The sequence below is a fragment of the Macaca nemestrina genome, chromosome 16, assembly GCF_043159975.1.
Source record: "Macaca nemestrina isolate mMacNem1 chromosome 16, mMacNem.hap1, whole genome shotgun sequence".
In the NCBI taxonomy this organism is placed as follows: domain Eukaryota; kingdom Metazoa; phylum Chordata; class Mammalia; order Primates; family Cercopithecidae; genus Macaca; species Macaca nemestrina.
In genome coordinates this window covers 40,465,176-40,482,823 of record NC_092140.1, presented here as the reverse complement: position 1 = coordinate 40,482,823, position 17,648 = coordinate 40,465,176, and the positions used below count along the sequence as shown (strand labels likewise).

General features: G+C 42.4%; 1 non-coding gene across 1 annotated transcript; it reads right to left on the bottom strand.

The window, feature by feature from the left end:
- Positions 1 to 1,711: 1,711 nt before the first annotated feature.
- Positions 1,712 to 1,773, bottom strand: LOC112426661 (U7 small nuclear RNA). Its single transcript, XR_003018051.1, has one exon. It is a non-coding gene; the product is annotated as a U7 small nuclear RNA (small nuclear RNA).
- Between the last annotated feature and the right edge of the window lie 15,875 nt (positions 1,774 to 17,648).

Here is a 17,648-nt window from a genome sequence, read left to right as displayed (position 1 = left end):
TCTACTCAAATGTCAGCTGTTCCAGAGCCACCCTCCAACTAGCTGTCTTGACGGCACTCGACTACCTGAAATTAAACTTTAATGATTTATTTGCTTTTTGCTTTCTTTTTGAGACGGAGTCTTGCTCTATTGCCCAAGCTGGAGTGCAGTGGTGCGATCGCGGCTCACTGTAACCTCAACCTCCTGGGTTCCAATGATCCTCCCACCTCAGCCTCCTGAGTAGCTGGAACTACAGGCACATGCTGCCATGCCTAACTAGTTTTTTTGTTTTTTTTTTTTTGTAGAGAAGGGATTTTGCTGTGTTGCCCAGTCTGGTGTCTTGTTTATTTTGTGTATTGCTCATTAAAATGTAAGTTCTGTAAAGGGAGTATTTTGCCTACTTGTTCATTGTGCTATCTCCAGCACCTAGAACACTCCTGGAGCACCTAGAACACTCCTGGACAATAGCACACGACAGGTATTCCTGAGTGAATGATGATTATTACTGGGGCTTCCTTTACAACTTAGAGAGAAAGCAGTTTCATTATTCAAAAAAACGTATTATCTACCTATACATGTTTTCCTCATTTATCACATCTCCACATTTACCCTTCATGACTTTTGCAATTCCCAAATAAATGACATCCATTGTGGGCATATTAATGGCAGTCTGCAAGTAGCAAAGTTCATTTCTGATTTGAATTCTTTTGGCTGCTGTGAATAGTTTTTCTCTGGTTGTTAGTAATTAAAACAAACAAGCAGAAAGTCTTATATTATTCTATCTCATTGCCAAATTGGATATTGCTCAACTCAAAATTAAATGTACACACACCCATAAAACTAGCCAAACTGGCTATTACAATTACATAAAGTTCCTTGTGTTCATTAGCAGTGTTGCCTTTCATGGGTTTATCCTGTTTGGCATATACATCAAAGTAACAGTCATAAAGACTTCTACAAAAATTTGGAGCATGTAGATGTGGAAAAATTTTTAAGATTTTTTTTTTGTTTTTTTTTTCCAGCTACATTGCAACAAAAGCATACCTTGTTATTGTGACAAAAAGCTTAAGGCACGACATAGAAAAAATTCAGTATTTTGTCAAAGCTTGGTAATCTAAGCCCATGGCCAGAATCACCTAAAAATGGCAGATATGATTCAGTTTTGTATTCTGCATTTTGGGAATTAGTGTCAGAATACCAGCCCTGATCTCTTTAGTGAATGATTCATTTACTAACATGATTAATAATTCTGAGAGCCAGCCATGTTAGCCACTAATACCAGATTTTTGGAAGCTGCCTAGGTTTAATGGAACTGTGGGTATGTTCGTTTGAACTGGGGTGGCGGTAGGAGGTTCTAAATTTGCTGTTCTGATTTTTAGTGGTTTTATTTGAACCCAGAGAATGAACTTCTTATGATTTCCACTGTAGCATATTTTTTTATGGGTGGTTCCTATTCATGAGAAAAATAAAATAATAACAGGTAGTTTAGGGGAATTAAGAATAAAAATGAGTGATGAAGCTTCACTCATAGATTCAGTTCATAGAGGTTTGGGGAGTGTGATGAGTTAAAAAAAAATTAGCTTCAGTTCATTGATCCAAAGGCATGGCTCTGTATCTTTTTGAATATAAGGAATTCAGAAAAATTGGGGCAGAAAGTCAGATTTGGTTTGTTATATTATTATTTGTTTACATGTCTGTGTCTTTGTGTGTGTGTGTGTGTGTGGTGGGTTGGGGAGGGTTTCCAATAAATATTGGAAAACCTGCTAGACAAATTTTAAAAGACCTGTAACACATATGTGTTTGTTTCTTTAAAAACCATTTTTTCTTTTTTTTCTGTAGAGACAGGGTCTCACTATGTTGCTTAGGCTGGTCTTGAACTCTTGGCCTCAAGCAATCCTCCTGTCTGAGCCTCCCAAAGTGCTGAGATTAGAGCATGTGTGCTTCTAAGAGTAGGCTATGAGTTTCTTGGCAGCAGAACCTTATTCATGTTTCCCATTGTCTGGCATGGCACTGTGTGTAGCTTAGTAACAATGATGGTTGTGATGATGCTGATAATGGCCTCTATTACTCAGCTTCCTGTATGCCAGGCACTATGCTAACTGCTTTGCATACATTACCTTATTTAATTCTCATAAATAGCCAGGTGGAAAGTAACAAAAAATATATTATGTCCATATGTTGTGAGGAAACTGAGGCTTAAAGATATTCATGGACATGACCATGGTCACACAGGTAGTGAAGTGTTGGACCTGAAATCCAAAACCATTTCTGTTCTTTGTCCCAAGCCCATGTTGTTTATTACTACACTCTATGTTTGTTGCCTGAATTAGTGACAGCGTGGTTAACCAAGGTCCCCTGTCCTACCCAGGCCCCATGACTCAGTGAAGAGTTAAAATGTGACAAACAGAACTGGACAATGGCGATGTCCTAGAATGAACCAGTTTTATTCACCAGTAGGAGAAGAGAAACTTTCAGTGTGGGTAACAAGAGATTGAGGGATGACCTGTGTCAATGGATAGCTCCAAATGGGAAGAGGGCAGTGGGTTTAAGAGAAAGAGGGGAGAAAAGAAAGTACCATAAAAGGCAAACCTAAACAAAGAGCAGAGTAGAAAAAAAAATTATTTTGAGAGGAGGTCATTTTTCATTCCCAGAAACTTCCAAAGTGATGCTTTTAACCCCACATCTGGTTCAGATTCCTGCTCGAATGCTCAGAGGTAGAACAACAAAGCAAGTGGAAAGGTCTGGGCACGTCTCTGTCCATGGAGCTGCCCTCCCCGCACCCTTCCCCCTGAGGAATATCTGCTTTGGAAGCAAATGACGGAAAGTTTTGTCCACGTTGCCTTCCCTCACTTTTGCGCGTGGGTGTGAGTTTGTGTACCCGATTCTACCGTGAGGACTTCAGGTTGCTTTACCTGCTGTTGCATCTCAACAGGGTGAGACATGTGCTCGTGATTGCAGGCCTGTCCCAGGAGAACTTGTCCTACTGGATATGGAAATCATTCAAACAAAGTGGGAGGCTAGGTTGTCTTATTTTCATGCCGAAACTTGGGTTGCTTTGCCGAACTGAAGCATGAGAGAGAGATGGGACGAGAAGCAAACCATTTGCATGTATCACTCTTCCTGCAGTTCTGGAGCTGTTAGCCAAAACTGTCGTTTTCACTGACAAAAGGCAGGAAAAAGAAATGTCCTCCATCAAAACAAAAACAAAAACAAAAACAACAAAACAAAGATAAATCAATCACGGGTTTTCCCAGCTTTTGCTGTCTTCCTAGCTCTGGGTCTCACAATTCTAATGGCTCTCAAGCTTTTCAAAGTGATTCTTTTCAGATATTCTTCTTTCATCCTTGATTCTCTGTTAGAACTGTCCTCTGCCTCCATTTGACCGATAACTTTTGATAAACTGACTTAAGCCTCTGTATTGGCTTGCTACAGATTTGCTATAGGAAAAGGTAACTCACTTTCATAAGGCCAATATCAGCATCCACTAATGCAAGGCGTTTTTCCTCTAATGTGATTACGTAAGAATTAATAATGGGTAAACACCAATGTGAAGAGATTTAATTTGGATAAACATTATAAAGCTTGTCTGCTTAATCAGGGTTTATCTCATCTTTTCTGTTTTTTTTTTTTTTCTTTCTTTCTTTTCTTTGTGCTGCAAATTTTCCAAGAACAGGGATCGGTGTACTATTTTGCTTACTTCCTTGAACAGGGCAGATAGGAACATTGTGAGACCCAGCATTCTTGTGATACTTAAACTTCCACTTCAGAGGAAACAAAAGAGGATACAGATGCATGCAAACGCAAAACCGAGCAAGACACCAGCTGAGCTGACTTAACACCCTCCCTCCCCACCATGAAGGTGCTAGTGGGGAGAAGCAGCTCTTTGGAGGAGTTACGGTATTTCTCCTCTCAATCTTGGGTTGCTTTTGACTAGCATGTAGCAGAGGACCTGTGACAGCTTTTGAGAATAGCCTTATTTACTACCCCTTCCCCTCAACTCACAGCCTTTTCTTTCTTTCTTTTTTTTTTTTTTTTTTTTTTTCAGACAGGGTCTCGCTCTGTTGCGCAGCCTAGAGTGCAGTGGCATGATCCCGGCTCACTGCAACCTTCGCCTCCCAGGTTCAAATGATTCTCCTGCCTCAGCCTCCCGAGTATCTGGGACTATAGGTGCCCACCACCACGCTCGGCTAATTTTTGTATTTTTAGTCCAGACAGGGTTTCACCATGTTGGCCAGGCTGGTCTCAAACTCCTGAATTCAGGTGATCTACCCACCTTGGCCTCCCAAAGTGCTGGGATTACAGGTGTGAGCCACCGCACTGGGTCTCACAGGCCTTTCTGAATCCGCTTTTTATTTCCTGAAATGCGTACGGGTCAAAAATAATCCATATCAAATGCATATTAATTTATAGGTATCTTTTTAAGGAGGATGATTAGCAAAGAAATAATCATTGTTTCCAGTCTCCCAATGTGGTTATTTGTTTCTATGACAGAATCTAATTTCTCACATCTCTCTTGTTGACTGGTTGGCAGTCTACGGTCCTAGACTTCGTTTCTGCATTTTATGCTTCTGCACCTATGAAAAGGGCTTGAAGGCCAAAGATGAGCAGCCAGAGACAATGGGCTTGGGGGAAAGAAAATGGCTTGGTACAGGTTGTTATTTTCTGTTCCCTAACTGGAGTGAATGCTTTTTAAACAGTGTGTTCCCCATTGGGACAATTGGAAGAACAGTGACATTCATTTTATAGTTTCTGCTTGTTGGGTAGTTATTCCTTTTGAAAAGAAAGGAAATTCCATACTCCAGGAGTCCATCTGTTGTTACATTTCATGAGAACTAAATGCACTGGAAAATATAGCTAAACACACTTGGTTCACATTTTCTCCACCTTTGAACTGATAGCAGTCATAAAACTCCATCTTGTATAGACAATCTGTTAAAATAAGTTACTAAGAAACCCAAACAGGTATAAAGGTCGCTCTCAGTGTGAATGGGATTTTCTTTTTTTTTTTTGTAGTGGTTATGACCAACCCCAAAACTCGCTCTGAGTTGGCGTTTTATAGTCGATATTTTAAACTGTAAACCATATTATATGACTGTAGAGCCGCACCCATTAGAGTCAATTTTCCTGTTTCGGAACTCTCGTGCGATGCAGCACATAATTCCTGTTCATTCGTCATGTTCTCACCTTGTTCAGGGCCTCAGAGTTTATGAGCAGGTTACTCCACTGCATTTTAAACATGTCATCTCTCCCAAGGTGCCTTTTAAGAAATATGTATGCAATCAAAAGGAAGCCAAATGTGTCCTTAGTATAAGAGACAGAGGATGTTGTTAACAAACTGGAAGGAATCCTACTTCTGGGAAGTCTGAGGAAAAGTTATCAAATTATAGGAATGGCATCTAGATTTGAGGGCAAAAACAAGTGCATTAAAAGCAAGAGGCTGCTCTTTTCTCTCTCTACCGTTTTCTAAGCATGTATTATTTACCAGGCATTTTGTGAAGGATTTCACTTACATGTTCTCGTTGAGTACTTGGTGAGTCTGTATGAAATATCAAGAAAATGGCTTAAGAAACGTGAATGGCTTTCTCAAGCTCACACAGCGAAGAATTCACTGACATAGCATTCCAGAGTGTGGTTTAGCCCCAACACAGCCTTCATCCCGGGCCACCTACTGGATGGAGCCCTCTTTGCGGTGGCTTCCTACATCCCTGCTCCCATGACTTTATTGTTGCAAGGGTAGAAGAACAGATGCATCTTTTTGGATTTGGCCTGACTTTTCAAAGATAAGATAAAGAAGGGCTGGTAATAAGGCTGGGAATTGACATGTTCTTGGTTGGCTCAGCTGCACTGAAGAGCTTCTGTTCTCATCTGGATAGACAGGAAATAATATGTGACATACAGACAGCTTGTTTTTCTCTAAATCTGAGCAATGGTGAGTCATTACTTTTATTAAAGTTAGAGATGATCCTTTCTTTTTCTGTGCAGAAAAAGCTATTGTTTTTCATACAACCCACTCCTACTTTTAAATAAATCCGTTAAAGTGCCTATATTTTAAATAAAACTTTTCCAAACTCCTTTACCTATCAGCCTAGAGGCAGGAATATTTCTTTTCTCCTTCAGCCTTGCCTAAGGAAAAAGGATTCTTTTTTTTTTTTTTTTAGACGGAGTCTTACTCTGTCACCCAGGCTGGAGTACATTGGGACAATCTCGGCTCACTGCAACCTCTGTCTCCCGGGTTCAAGCGATTCTCCTGCCTTAGACTTCTAAGTAGCTGAGATTACGAGTGTGCACCACAGGTTTCACCATATTGTCCAGGCTGGTCTCGAACTCCTGACCCCAAGTGATCTACCTGTCTCAGCCTCCCAAAATGCTGGGATTACAGGCATGAGACACTGTACCTGGCCTCCTGCAGTTTTCTAGACTTGGTTAAAGAGGACAAAATAAATCCTGGGAAGACCTCTAGCTGGCAAGTAGCAAGATATGGGAGGAGGATACACTTCCTTCATTTTTTCCTGCTTTCCACATCTTAATGCCAGGCATGAGCCTTTCTTAGCACTGCTGTTGCTGAGATAATAAGTAGCTGAATAAAGTGGCACATGTTATAAGGACAAAATAGCTAAAATGAAGACCCTATAGAGCAGCCCCAGTCTCAACACTGTTGACATTTTGGGCTGGATATTTTTTGTTGTGGGGAATGGAAACTGTTCTGTGCATTGTAGGATGTTTAGCATCACCCTGACTGAGTACCCACTAGATAACCAGATAATAGCAACACCACCCTCCAATCCTACCAGTACCCCGAGTTGGGAAAACCAAAAATGTCTCCAGACATTGATTGCTGAGTGCCCCATGGGGGACAAAATCATCTCCAGTTGAGACCTGCCACTTTATAGTAGATAGCATGACCTAGTAACATGCATGGTTTCTTTATGCCTGGAAACGTGCTGGGCCAGGGTGAAGATTTATGACCTGAGAAAAGGCAACCACAGCAGGTGTGGAGCTTGAAAAAGGATGGTGTCTCTGCCCTGAAAGGACCTCAGGGTCAGAAATATGTCTGCTCATCTTTGAATCCTCTCCCTAGGGCCTAGCACAGTCCCTCAAACGTAGGAAATGGTTGATACATGTTTGTTGAATAAATGGGATGTTTGCTTAGAGCCCCCTGTGTCTGTCTCCTATGCTCAGAGAAAAAAATCATAGGGACAACAGCTATTTATTTGTAGCTATACCCACTTCTTGGCTTATTGTGTTCTATTTGAGAGCCTCTTGAATATTGCAGAAGTAACCAAGGATACCAGGATGATCACATGCAGCAAACATACGGGGAAAAGAATAGAGCAACAAATGTCACAAGGCCTGTTTTTCAGGTTTATTGCCAGAGAGTGTAGGGTTTTGAAGAGAGAGTGCATAGAAGGAATAGGACGAGAACCGTCCTTATACTGAAGATGATTTGTAGTCCTCATCTGTGGAAATTATTCACTGGACAACCTCTCTTGCCCTTGAACTTTGCATCTTGTCTTAACCAGGGGTTTATGTATCTTCCTTCCCGGGGAGGAGGTCAGCATTGCTAAGTCCTGAATTGCGGAACTTTTGCTTCATTAGAAAGACGTGGCTAGTGAGGAGTAAGGGGAGACAGTGGTGAGTCCAGGATGGGAGGTGAGTTTGGTGTGGCAAAGACACAAACATCCAACCTCTATCTGACCAAGTGATGACAAAGTAAAGGATGAAAACAGCCAGCTCAGTTTTCCTCCCCTCAGGACTCTTTTATTTCCCTTTTCCTTTATGTCTTTCGTTTTTGAGTAACACTTTGTATTCACCATATTCTTCATGACTAACCACTAGTCTTAAAACTTTCAGGGTGAGGATTTGAGGGAACGTCTCTTTGGAAGACCTTTATACCAAAGGCCTTTGATTGAGTATCTTCCAAGGCAGCAGCTTTTACCGATTCCTCCAGAGTGGGCCAGGGCAGGCACACCTTTTCATCTCTTCCATGATACTCCGTCAAATCAGTATCTCCTGTATTCCAGACTCATGTACTCAAGCACCTAGTTGATATTTCTATTTGGATATTTTGGAGACATCTCAAACACAACATATCCCAAGATGAATGATTTCCTGCTTCTTCTCAAAACCTGCCTGTTTAAAGGCAATTCCATCCTTCCAGTGGCTCAGGTCAAAACCCTGGGAGTCATTCTTGACTCCTCCCTTTGTCTCACACCCCATTATCCCTCCCCAACAAATCTTCTTGGCTTGACTTTCAAAGCGTATCTAGGATCTTAGCATTTCTCACCATCTGCATTGTTGCCATTCTGGTCTGAGCTACCAGAAATTCAACACAGTAGCCAGGATGACATTTTGAAATTGTAGGTCAGATCTTGTTACTCTTTTGCCTCCAATATCTCCTTATCTCATAGTAAAAAACAAATCCTTCACATGGTTTTACAACAACCCCCTGACTCCATTAACTTTCACACTTATCTCCTGCCACGCTCTTCATCACTTCTTCAGCAGCTCACCTCCTTCTTGCTGTATCTTAAGCACATGCCTATTCCTGTGCCTGGAAACTTCTTCCCCCAGATATCCATGTGGTTACATTTGGCTCTTTCAAATCTTTGCTGAAATATCACCTCGCAATGAGATCTCCCCTGATTATGCTACTTAAAACTACAATCTGTTTTCCATATCTCCCTCTTATCCTTTAGCACTTTAAAAAAAATTGCGCTTATTAACCTCTAATACTATATCATTTATTTATTCACTACATTAAAAAAATCTCTCACGCTAGAATGGAAACTTCACAAGGGCAGGGATCTTTGTTTATCCCAAGTGCCTAAAAGAATGTCTTGTACATAGTGTGTGTGCATAAATATTTGAGGTTGAACCAATGTATCTTTCCAAGCACGTATTAGCTATTTACTCAGTCTGTCTTCCTGCCCAGACTGTAAGCCCCGTGGGAAAAATGATAAACAGAATGCATTGCATTGCAGTGGTTAATGCTGTTCTTTTCCTTGAAGTGTATTCCTCAAATTGTATGAGTTTCATGCTTCACAAAACCTGACCTGCCCCTGATTTACTATGAGAATTAGTATGAGAATGAAAAAGATAATACATTTTAGAACTTAGAAAAGCATCTGGCACTTTAAGGATAAAGAATGTGTTCTATTTGACATGCCTCCCCTCTCCCACTGTATTTAGCTCAGTGGCTGGAACAGAGTAGAAGGCAAAAGAAACATCTTTGCTAATAAACACATCCACTGAATGAATGAATGAATGAATGAATATATTTCCATGTGCTAATTTGACAATCTGTTTAAGTTTTGACTTACTTCTCTTATTTTGAGATGGAGTTTCCCTCTTGTCACCCATGCTGGAGTGCAGTGGCACGATCTTGGCTCACTGCAATCTTCGCCTCCTGGGTTCAAGCGATTCTCCTGCCTCAGTCTTCCGAGTAGCTGAGATCACAGGCGTGCGCCACAATGCCCGGCTAATTTTTTGTATTTTTAGTAGAGATGGGGGTTTCACCGTGTTAGCGAGGATGGTCTCGATCTCCTGACCTAGTGATCTGCCTGCCTCAGCCTCCCAAAGTGCTGGGATTACAGGCATGAGCCACCGCGCCTGGCCAAGTTTTGACTTCTAAGTGCCACGCTTCTCCCTTTTTAAAATTAGGTATCTATGGGCTGGGTGTGGTGGCTCACACCTATAATACCAGCGCTTTGGGAGGCTGAGGCAGGCGGATCACTTGAGGTCAGAAGTTTGAGACCAGCTGGCTAACATTGTGAAACTCCAGTTCTACTAAAAATACAAATATTAGGTGATCATGGTGGTACGTGCCTGTAGTCCCACAACCTCGGGAGGCGGAGGCACGAGAATTGCTTGAACTGGGGAGGCCACAGAGGCTGCAGTGAGCAGAGATTGTGCCACTGCATTCCAGCCTGGGCGACAGAGCAAGACTCTGTCTCAAAAATAAAACAAAATAAAATAAAATAAGGTATCTATGTTTAGGGGTTTGTCAAAAGATTCATATAAAAAAATCCATGTATGGATTTGCTTGCATTTTATTATGTACCTATCAAGATTGTATCAGAAAGACAGCCAGGTACGTGGCTCATGCCTGTAGTCCCAGCTACTTGGAAGGCTGAAGCAGGAGGTTTGCTTGAGCCCAGGAGTCAGAATCTGTACTGTGTAGCGATTATGTCTGTGAATAGCCACTGCACTCCAGCCTGGGCAACAGAGTGAGATTCTGCCTTAAAAAATAATAAAAAAATTGTATCAGAAATCAGACTGACATGGTATTCATTACATTTTTAATCTGTGAATAAGACTGAAGCTCAGAATCATCTGTTATTGTCTCAGTGGTCCTTAACATTATGTGGTACTAAGACACATACTGAACATAAACACATGATAAATGGCAATGAGGTTGAAATAAGGCTTTTAAAAAATGGCCCCTTTCTTAGTTTTTTATGTGCGTATGTTAACATTGTTCATGTTTTTCTAATGTTCCTGCCTTCAGCCTTATCGTTTCCATTGTATTGATTTCTTGTACCTGTGATGTTTATATTTAACGCAGTAGCTAGATAGATATATTTTAAATATCTACCTGTGATGGTTGTTTTTTACAGAGGAGAGCAAACTCTCTGAAGTAAATTTCATAGAAAGAAGTAGTTATTGCCTAGGCTGGTCTTGAACTCCTGGGCTCAAGTGATTCTCCTGCCTTGACCTTCGAAAGTGCTGGGTTTACAGGCATGAACCACTCCACCCATCCTGGCTAGTTTCTCCCGTAAAATGAAACATGTCATGGCTTGATTGAATTTTAGACCAGCATGTGAAAACTCAGTGACCTGACAGACCACTGGGGAATGCTTCAAAAGAACAACTCTTGTTAATAATGTTCACAGTGATGTCCTTTAAAGGAAATATGTCACTTGTGTTATACACCGAAAGTGCTTTCAAATGAAAGTCTGTTTTGCATGTAACCTTAAGGAGAACACAACTTAATTCATGACCAAAGAGCTCAGTCAGTAAGAGGATGGAGCAGGTGAGGTCACATACGGGCCAGTCAACTCTATTCTATGGTCTGATACCACACCCCTGAGCCAGGCCAACCAGGAAAATGAATATGATCAGTGGAAATCCATCTCTCTACTAGAAAAACAAATCAAATACAGCTTTAGTGATGAATAAAATCTTTTCTTTTTTCTTTCTTTCTTTCTTTTTTTTTGAGACGGAGTCTTGCTCTGTCGCCAGGCTGGAGTGCAGTGGTGCGATCTCGGCTCACTGCAACCTCTGCCTCCCGGTTCAAGCGATTCTCCTGCCTCAGTCACCGGAGTAGCTGGGATTACAGGCATCCAGCACCATGCCTGGCTAATTTTTGTATTTTTAGTAGAGATGGGGTTTCACCAAATTGGCTAGGATGGTCTTGATCTCTTGACCTTGTGATCAGCCCGCCTTGGCCTCCCAAAGTGCTGGGATTACAGGCGTGAGCCACCGCGCTTGGCCTTGGCTTAGTTTTATCAAGGTCAGATAAGTAGATTTAATGGGTTCTAACTACAAGCATGATAAATTTCAACAAAATGTCATGGGTGTGATTCTTAAACTTCAGGTACTCTACCATTTCAGGATACAAGGCTATTAGTATTGGCAAACTAAGGTTAGCATTGTTCTAAAATCAGCCCCTTCCTCATTCTAGGCCTAAGTGGTCAGTCTTTGGGTGGAGGCCAAAGTGTGTGTGTGTGTGTGTGTGTGTGTGTGTGTTTGTGCATGCACATATGTATGTGTGTAGTTCCTGAAGTCTTCTATAAATGGTATCAAGAAATAGGGGATATGAGAATTGCATCCAATAAAGAATTTCATGGTTGTACTAATGTAGTATTGCTGTGGGTTGAATTTGTGTCCCTCAAAAAGGTATGTTTATTGGCAGTTTCCAGACAGGTGGAAAAAGTATATTTAATTTTTAACTTCTGGTACCTGTGACTGTGACCTTATTTGGAAATAAGACTGTGAAACTGTAATCAAATTAAGATGAGATCATATTGGAGGCCAGGCACAGTGGCTCACACCTGTAATCCTAGCACTTTGTGAGGCTGAGGTGGGAGGATTGCTTAAGCTCAGGATTTCAAGACTAGTCTGGACAATATAGTGAGAACCTGTCCCTGAAAAATATGAAAGAAAAAAAAAATCCCAGAGATCATATTGGAGTAGAGTCGTCCCTAAATCCAGTATGACTTGTGTCCTTTTGAGGAAAAGAGACCTTAGACAGAGATAGAGAGAATATCGTGCGATGAGGTGTATGCCTCCACCTCTGCCCCCGCCCCCCTCCCCTCCACCCACACACACACACACAGGAGGCAGCCACTTGATAACTGATGATGCTACTACTGTAAGCCAAGGAATACCAGGGTTTGCTGGTAACCACCAGATATTAGGAAGAGGCCAAAGAAGGTTCTCCCCTAGAGCCTTCAAGGAAAGCATGATCCTGCAGACGCCGCACCTGTGGCTGTCTGGCCTCCAGAACTGTGAAAGAATACATGTCTGTTGTTTAAAGTGACCTAGTTTGTGCTGCTTATAATTATTATTTTTTTGAAACAGGGTCTTACTCTGTCTCCCAGGCTGGTGTGCAGTGGTGCAATCATGGCTCACTGCACTGTTGACCTCCCAGGCTTGATCCTCCTGCTTCAGCCTCCTGAGTAGCTGGGACTACCAGTACATGCCACCATGTCTGGCTAATTTCTTATTTTAATTTTTTTGTAGAGATGGGGTCTCACTATGTTACCCAGACTGGTCTTGAACTCCTGGGCTCAAGCCATCAGCCCACCTTGGCCTCCCAACGTGCTGGGATTACAGGCATGAGCCATAGTGCCAGATCTCTGGGCTCCTTTGTTATGGCAGCCCTAGGAAATGGATGCAAGTATCACGTCCCCGAGGTGTGAGGAGCTGTGGGTCAGAACAGGAAAATGGGAAACTGTCAGCATGAATCCTGACATGCAAACTAATGAGAATTTTATTTTGATTTTCTCTGAGTTTGCAAGATGGATCCGCTTAACACACTTGTACAAACCTTCTGAATGGGGAGGAAGATTACTGATCCCTGTTCTGTCTCTTCACTCTCCCAGGGGACCATTTCTGCATATGATGTTATGGGCATACTTGCAGAGGGTGGGAGTGGGGAATTGTCGCAGAAGTCTTGGCCACAGAGGTGTAGTTGGGAGTGATAACAAGGCATTGTGCAGTGGATTGATTGATTAAAGAAAGAAGGCTTACTGGCTATTGATCTCTGTAATCTGAAGAGATCTTCTCACTTTTGGCAGGGATGGGTGGTGTATATATTAGAAAGAGAGCCAAATGGTCTCTTCCACTCAGATGCGGGTTGTTTTTTTGTTTTTTGTTTTTTTTTCCCTGGGACTTTAGAACCAGTTGCCGTGCTTATCATGCTGCCTTTTGATGAAGTGCTATTGCAGCTCAGGGTTTCTGGAAACAGCCACTGAGATGGGCAAGATGGTTATCAGGAATCCACACTTGAGGAAGAAAAGTGGAAAAAACCAGAAATGGGCAGAGGAAGAGGTCAAACTACAGTTTTGCCTTGCATAATGACATTTTGGTTAACATTGAACTGCATATGCAATGGTGGTCTCGTAAGGTTATAATGAAGCTGAAAAAGTCCTATTACCTAGTAACGCTGTAGCCATTCCAATGTCAGAGAGTAGCACGTTACTCACGTGTTTGTGCTGATGCTGATATAAACAAACCTACTGCTCTGCCAGGCACGTAAGCATAGCACACAAAATTATGTACAGTACATAATACTTGATAATCATAAATAAATGACTATGTTACTGGTTTACATTTTACTATATTGTGTTTTTTATTATTATTTTAGAGTGTACTCCTTCTACTTATTAAAAAAGAAAGTTAACTATAAAGCAACCTCTGACTGGTCTTTCAGGAGGTATTCCAGAAGAAGGCATTGTCATTATAGGAGATGATAGCTTCGTTGGTGTTATTGCCCTGAAGATCTTCCAGTGGGACAAGATGTGGAGGTGGAAGACAGTGATACTGATGATCCTGGCCCTATGTGGGCCTAGGCTAATGTGTGTGTTTGTGTCTTATTTTTTAATTTTTGAGAGGAACTCTGTTGCTCAGGCTGAAGTATAGCAGTGTGATCTCTGTTCACTGCAACCTCTACCTCCAGGATTCAAGCGATTCTCGTGCCTTAGCCTCCCAAGTAGCTGGGATTACAGGCGTGTACCACCATACCCAGCTAATTTTTTGTATTTTTTAGTAGAGATAGGATTTCCCTTGAACTCCTGGCCTCAAGTGATCTACCTGCCTCAGCCTCCCGAAGTGCTGGGATTACAGGCATGAGCCACCATGCATGTCTGGTGTCTTAGTTTTAAACAAAAAATTTAAAAAGTAAAAAGAAAAAAAAGTTTTAAATAGAAAAAAGGTTATAGAGTAAAGCTATAAAGAAAAAATATTTTTTACAGCTATGCAATGTGTTTGTGTTTTAAGCGAAGTGTTATTACAAAAGAGTCAGAAAGTTAAAAAGTTTATAAAGTGAAAAAGTTATGGTAAGCTAAGGTTAATTTATTATTGAAGAAAGAAAGTATTTTAAAATAAATTTAGTGTAAGCTGGGCATGGTGGCTCACACCTGTAATCCCAGCACTTTGGGAGGCCTAGGGGTGGGGGGTGGGGGGGGTGGATCATGAGGTCAGGAGTTCAAGACCAGCCTGGCCAAGATGGTGAAACCCCATCTCTACTAAAAATACAAAAAATTAGCCGGGCGTGGTGGTGGGCGCCTGTAATCCCAGCTACTTGGGAGGCTGAGGCAGAGAATTGCTTGAACCAGGGAGGTGGAGGTTGCAGTGAGCTGAGATCACGCCACTGCACTCCAGCCTGAGCGACAGGGAGACCCCGTCTCAAAAAAATATATATATTAGTGCAGCCTGAGTGTCTAGTGTTTATAAAATCTACAGGACTTTACTGTACAAAGTCCTAGGCCTTCACATTCACTTACCACTCACTGATTCAACCAGAGCAACTTCTAGTCCTGCAAGTTCCATTCATGGTAAGTGCCCTATACAGGTGTACTAATTTTTATCTTTTTTATACTATATTTTTACTGTACCTTTTCTTTTCTTTTCTTTTTTTTTTTTTTTAAAGTAGAGACAGGTCTCAGGCTGGTCTCAGACTCCTGTGCTCAAGCAATCCTTCTGTCTCAGCCTCCCAAAGTGTTGGGATTACAGGTGTGAGCCACTGTACCCAGTCTGTACTTCTTTTATGTTTAGATACACACATACTTACCATTGTCTTATAACTGCCTACAGTATTCAGTACAGTAACATGCTGTACAGGTTTGTAGCCTAGGAGAAATAGGCTAGACCATCTAGGTTTGTGTAAGTACACTCTATGACAGTGGAACCCAACTTTTTTGGCATCAGGGGCCTGTTTTATAGAAGACAATTTTCCACAGATGGTGGGGAAGATGGTAGTGGGATGAAACTGTTCCACCTTAGATCATCAGGCATTAGTGAGATTCTCATAAGGAACATGCAACCTAGATCCCTCGCATGCGCAGTTCACAACAGGGTTCCTGCTCCTACGAGAGTCTAATGCTGCTGCTGGTCTGACAGGAGGTGGAGCTCCGGCCGTAATGCTCACCTGCCTGCTGCTCACCTCTTGCCATGTGGCCTGGTTCCTAACAGGCCACGAACTGATACTGATCCATGGCCCCTGAGGTTGGGGACTCCTGCTCTATGATGTTTGCATAACAATGAAATAGCCTGATGACTTGATGTATTTCTCAGGATGTATCCCTGTCTTTAAGCGATGCATGACTTTGCAATATAGACCCCATTAAGCCTTGGCCAACCCAGCAGGGAGCTCTGGAGTGAGCACTGCCCACCAGAGTTGTCCCATGTTCGGCCCAAATGACTGAGGCTTTACATCCCTACCTTTCTTAGTCAGCACATGTGGGCTGCCTTGGGAAAGGCCCGACCTCAGTCAAAAGGGTTCTCTCCAGGAGGAGTTGATACCTGTTCTGCTGATAACACCCCTATAGCTGGGCAGCAAATCCTTCCTTCCTTGAAAGGAGATTCGGTGGTACCGCTGTGTCTACCACAAATGGTGGTCCACTTGGATGACTTGGGCCCCTAAGGTCCTGGAAGAATATTGAAGAGTTGGTGGTGTTGGGGGTTGTGGGGAAATCATAAGGGAGTATTCTGAGTAAAGAATATACTCATTTGATAGGCAGACGGGTCATATCGTCTGTAGGAGATGTAAATACAGAGAGGTTTTTGTTTGTTTGTTTGTTTGTTTGTTTGTTTTTTTACAGAGTCTTGCTCTGTTGGCCAGGCTAGAATACAGTGGTACGCTCTTGGCTCACTGCAACCTCTGCCTCCTGGGTTCAAGCATTCTTCTACCTCAGCCTCCTGGGTAGCTGAGATTAGAGGTATGCACCACCACACCCGGCTAATTTTTGTATTTTTCAGTAGAGATGGGATTTCACCATGTTGGCTAGGCTGGTCTTGAGCTCCTGGCCTCAAGTGATCTACCCGCCTTGATCTCCCAAAGTGCTAGGATTACAGGTATGAGCAACCCCACCTGGTTAATACAGAATTTTTCTTCTAGAACTTTTTGATGTGCTCCATCTGGTTACCTTGGAGCATAAGCAGTGGACAGATGGAGGTAACACTAACAGCCCCTTCAGCAGCAGCATATACATTGGGAGAACAGATTAGTAATCAGGTGACTAAATGTGTAGAGGCAGAAAATCTCTTTGTAAAACAAGGTAAAAGAGATGGATGTGGATGGTAAAATAATATAAAGGCAGAAATGTCTATCAGAGGATGGTGTTACGGTCAGAAGAAAAGAGGAAGTCTTCATTAATTTATTAAAAAGATGAGCCTTGAAGAGTGAGGATTAGCCAGGTAAAGAAGAAGGAGAAGAGAATTCTAAGCCAAGGGCTCCAAGGCATGGGACCCTGTGCCTTTGTCATGGTGCCACTCATATCCAGGTCCCCCTTTGTCTTCCCATTTACTGAAGAGAACAGACATGAGGGTGGTGGTTGAGTACAGCGTCTATGGCCTGATGGTGCAACTGTGAGAACTTGGAACACTGAGCATGAAGGCACATGAAGGGTCAGGTGAGGTGGGGGTCAGGTAGGGTCCAGATGTGGAGAACTTTTTTTTTTTTGAGACAGAGTATTGCTCTGTAACCCTTGCTGGAGTGCAGTGGCGTGATCTTGGCTCACTGCAACCCTTTGTCTCCAGGGTTCAAGTGATTCTCCTGTCTCAGTCTCCGGAGTAGCTGGGATTACAGGCATGCGCTACCACGCCCAGCTAATTTTTTGTATTTTTAGTAGAGGCAGGGTTTCTCCATGTTGACCAGGCTGGTCTCGAACTCCTGACCTCAGGTAATCCTCCCGCCTCAGCCTCCCAAAGTGCTGGGATTACAGGCATGAGCCACTGCACCCGGCAGACGTGGAGAGCGTTATGTACTGTTTCAAGGGGTGTAGACTCCTTCTACGGGCAAAAGGACATCTTTGCAGGGCTTAAGCAGCAAAGTAACATGAACAAATTTGTGTTTTAGAAGGGTCATTCTGATAACAGAGTGAAGAATGAACGGGAAGGAGGCATGACTTGAGATGGGAAGACCGATTAGTATTTAACAGAGCAGA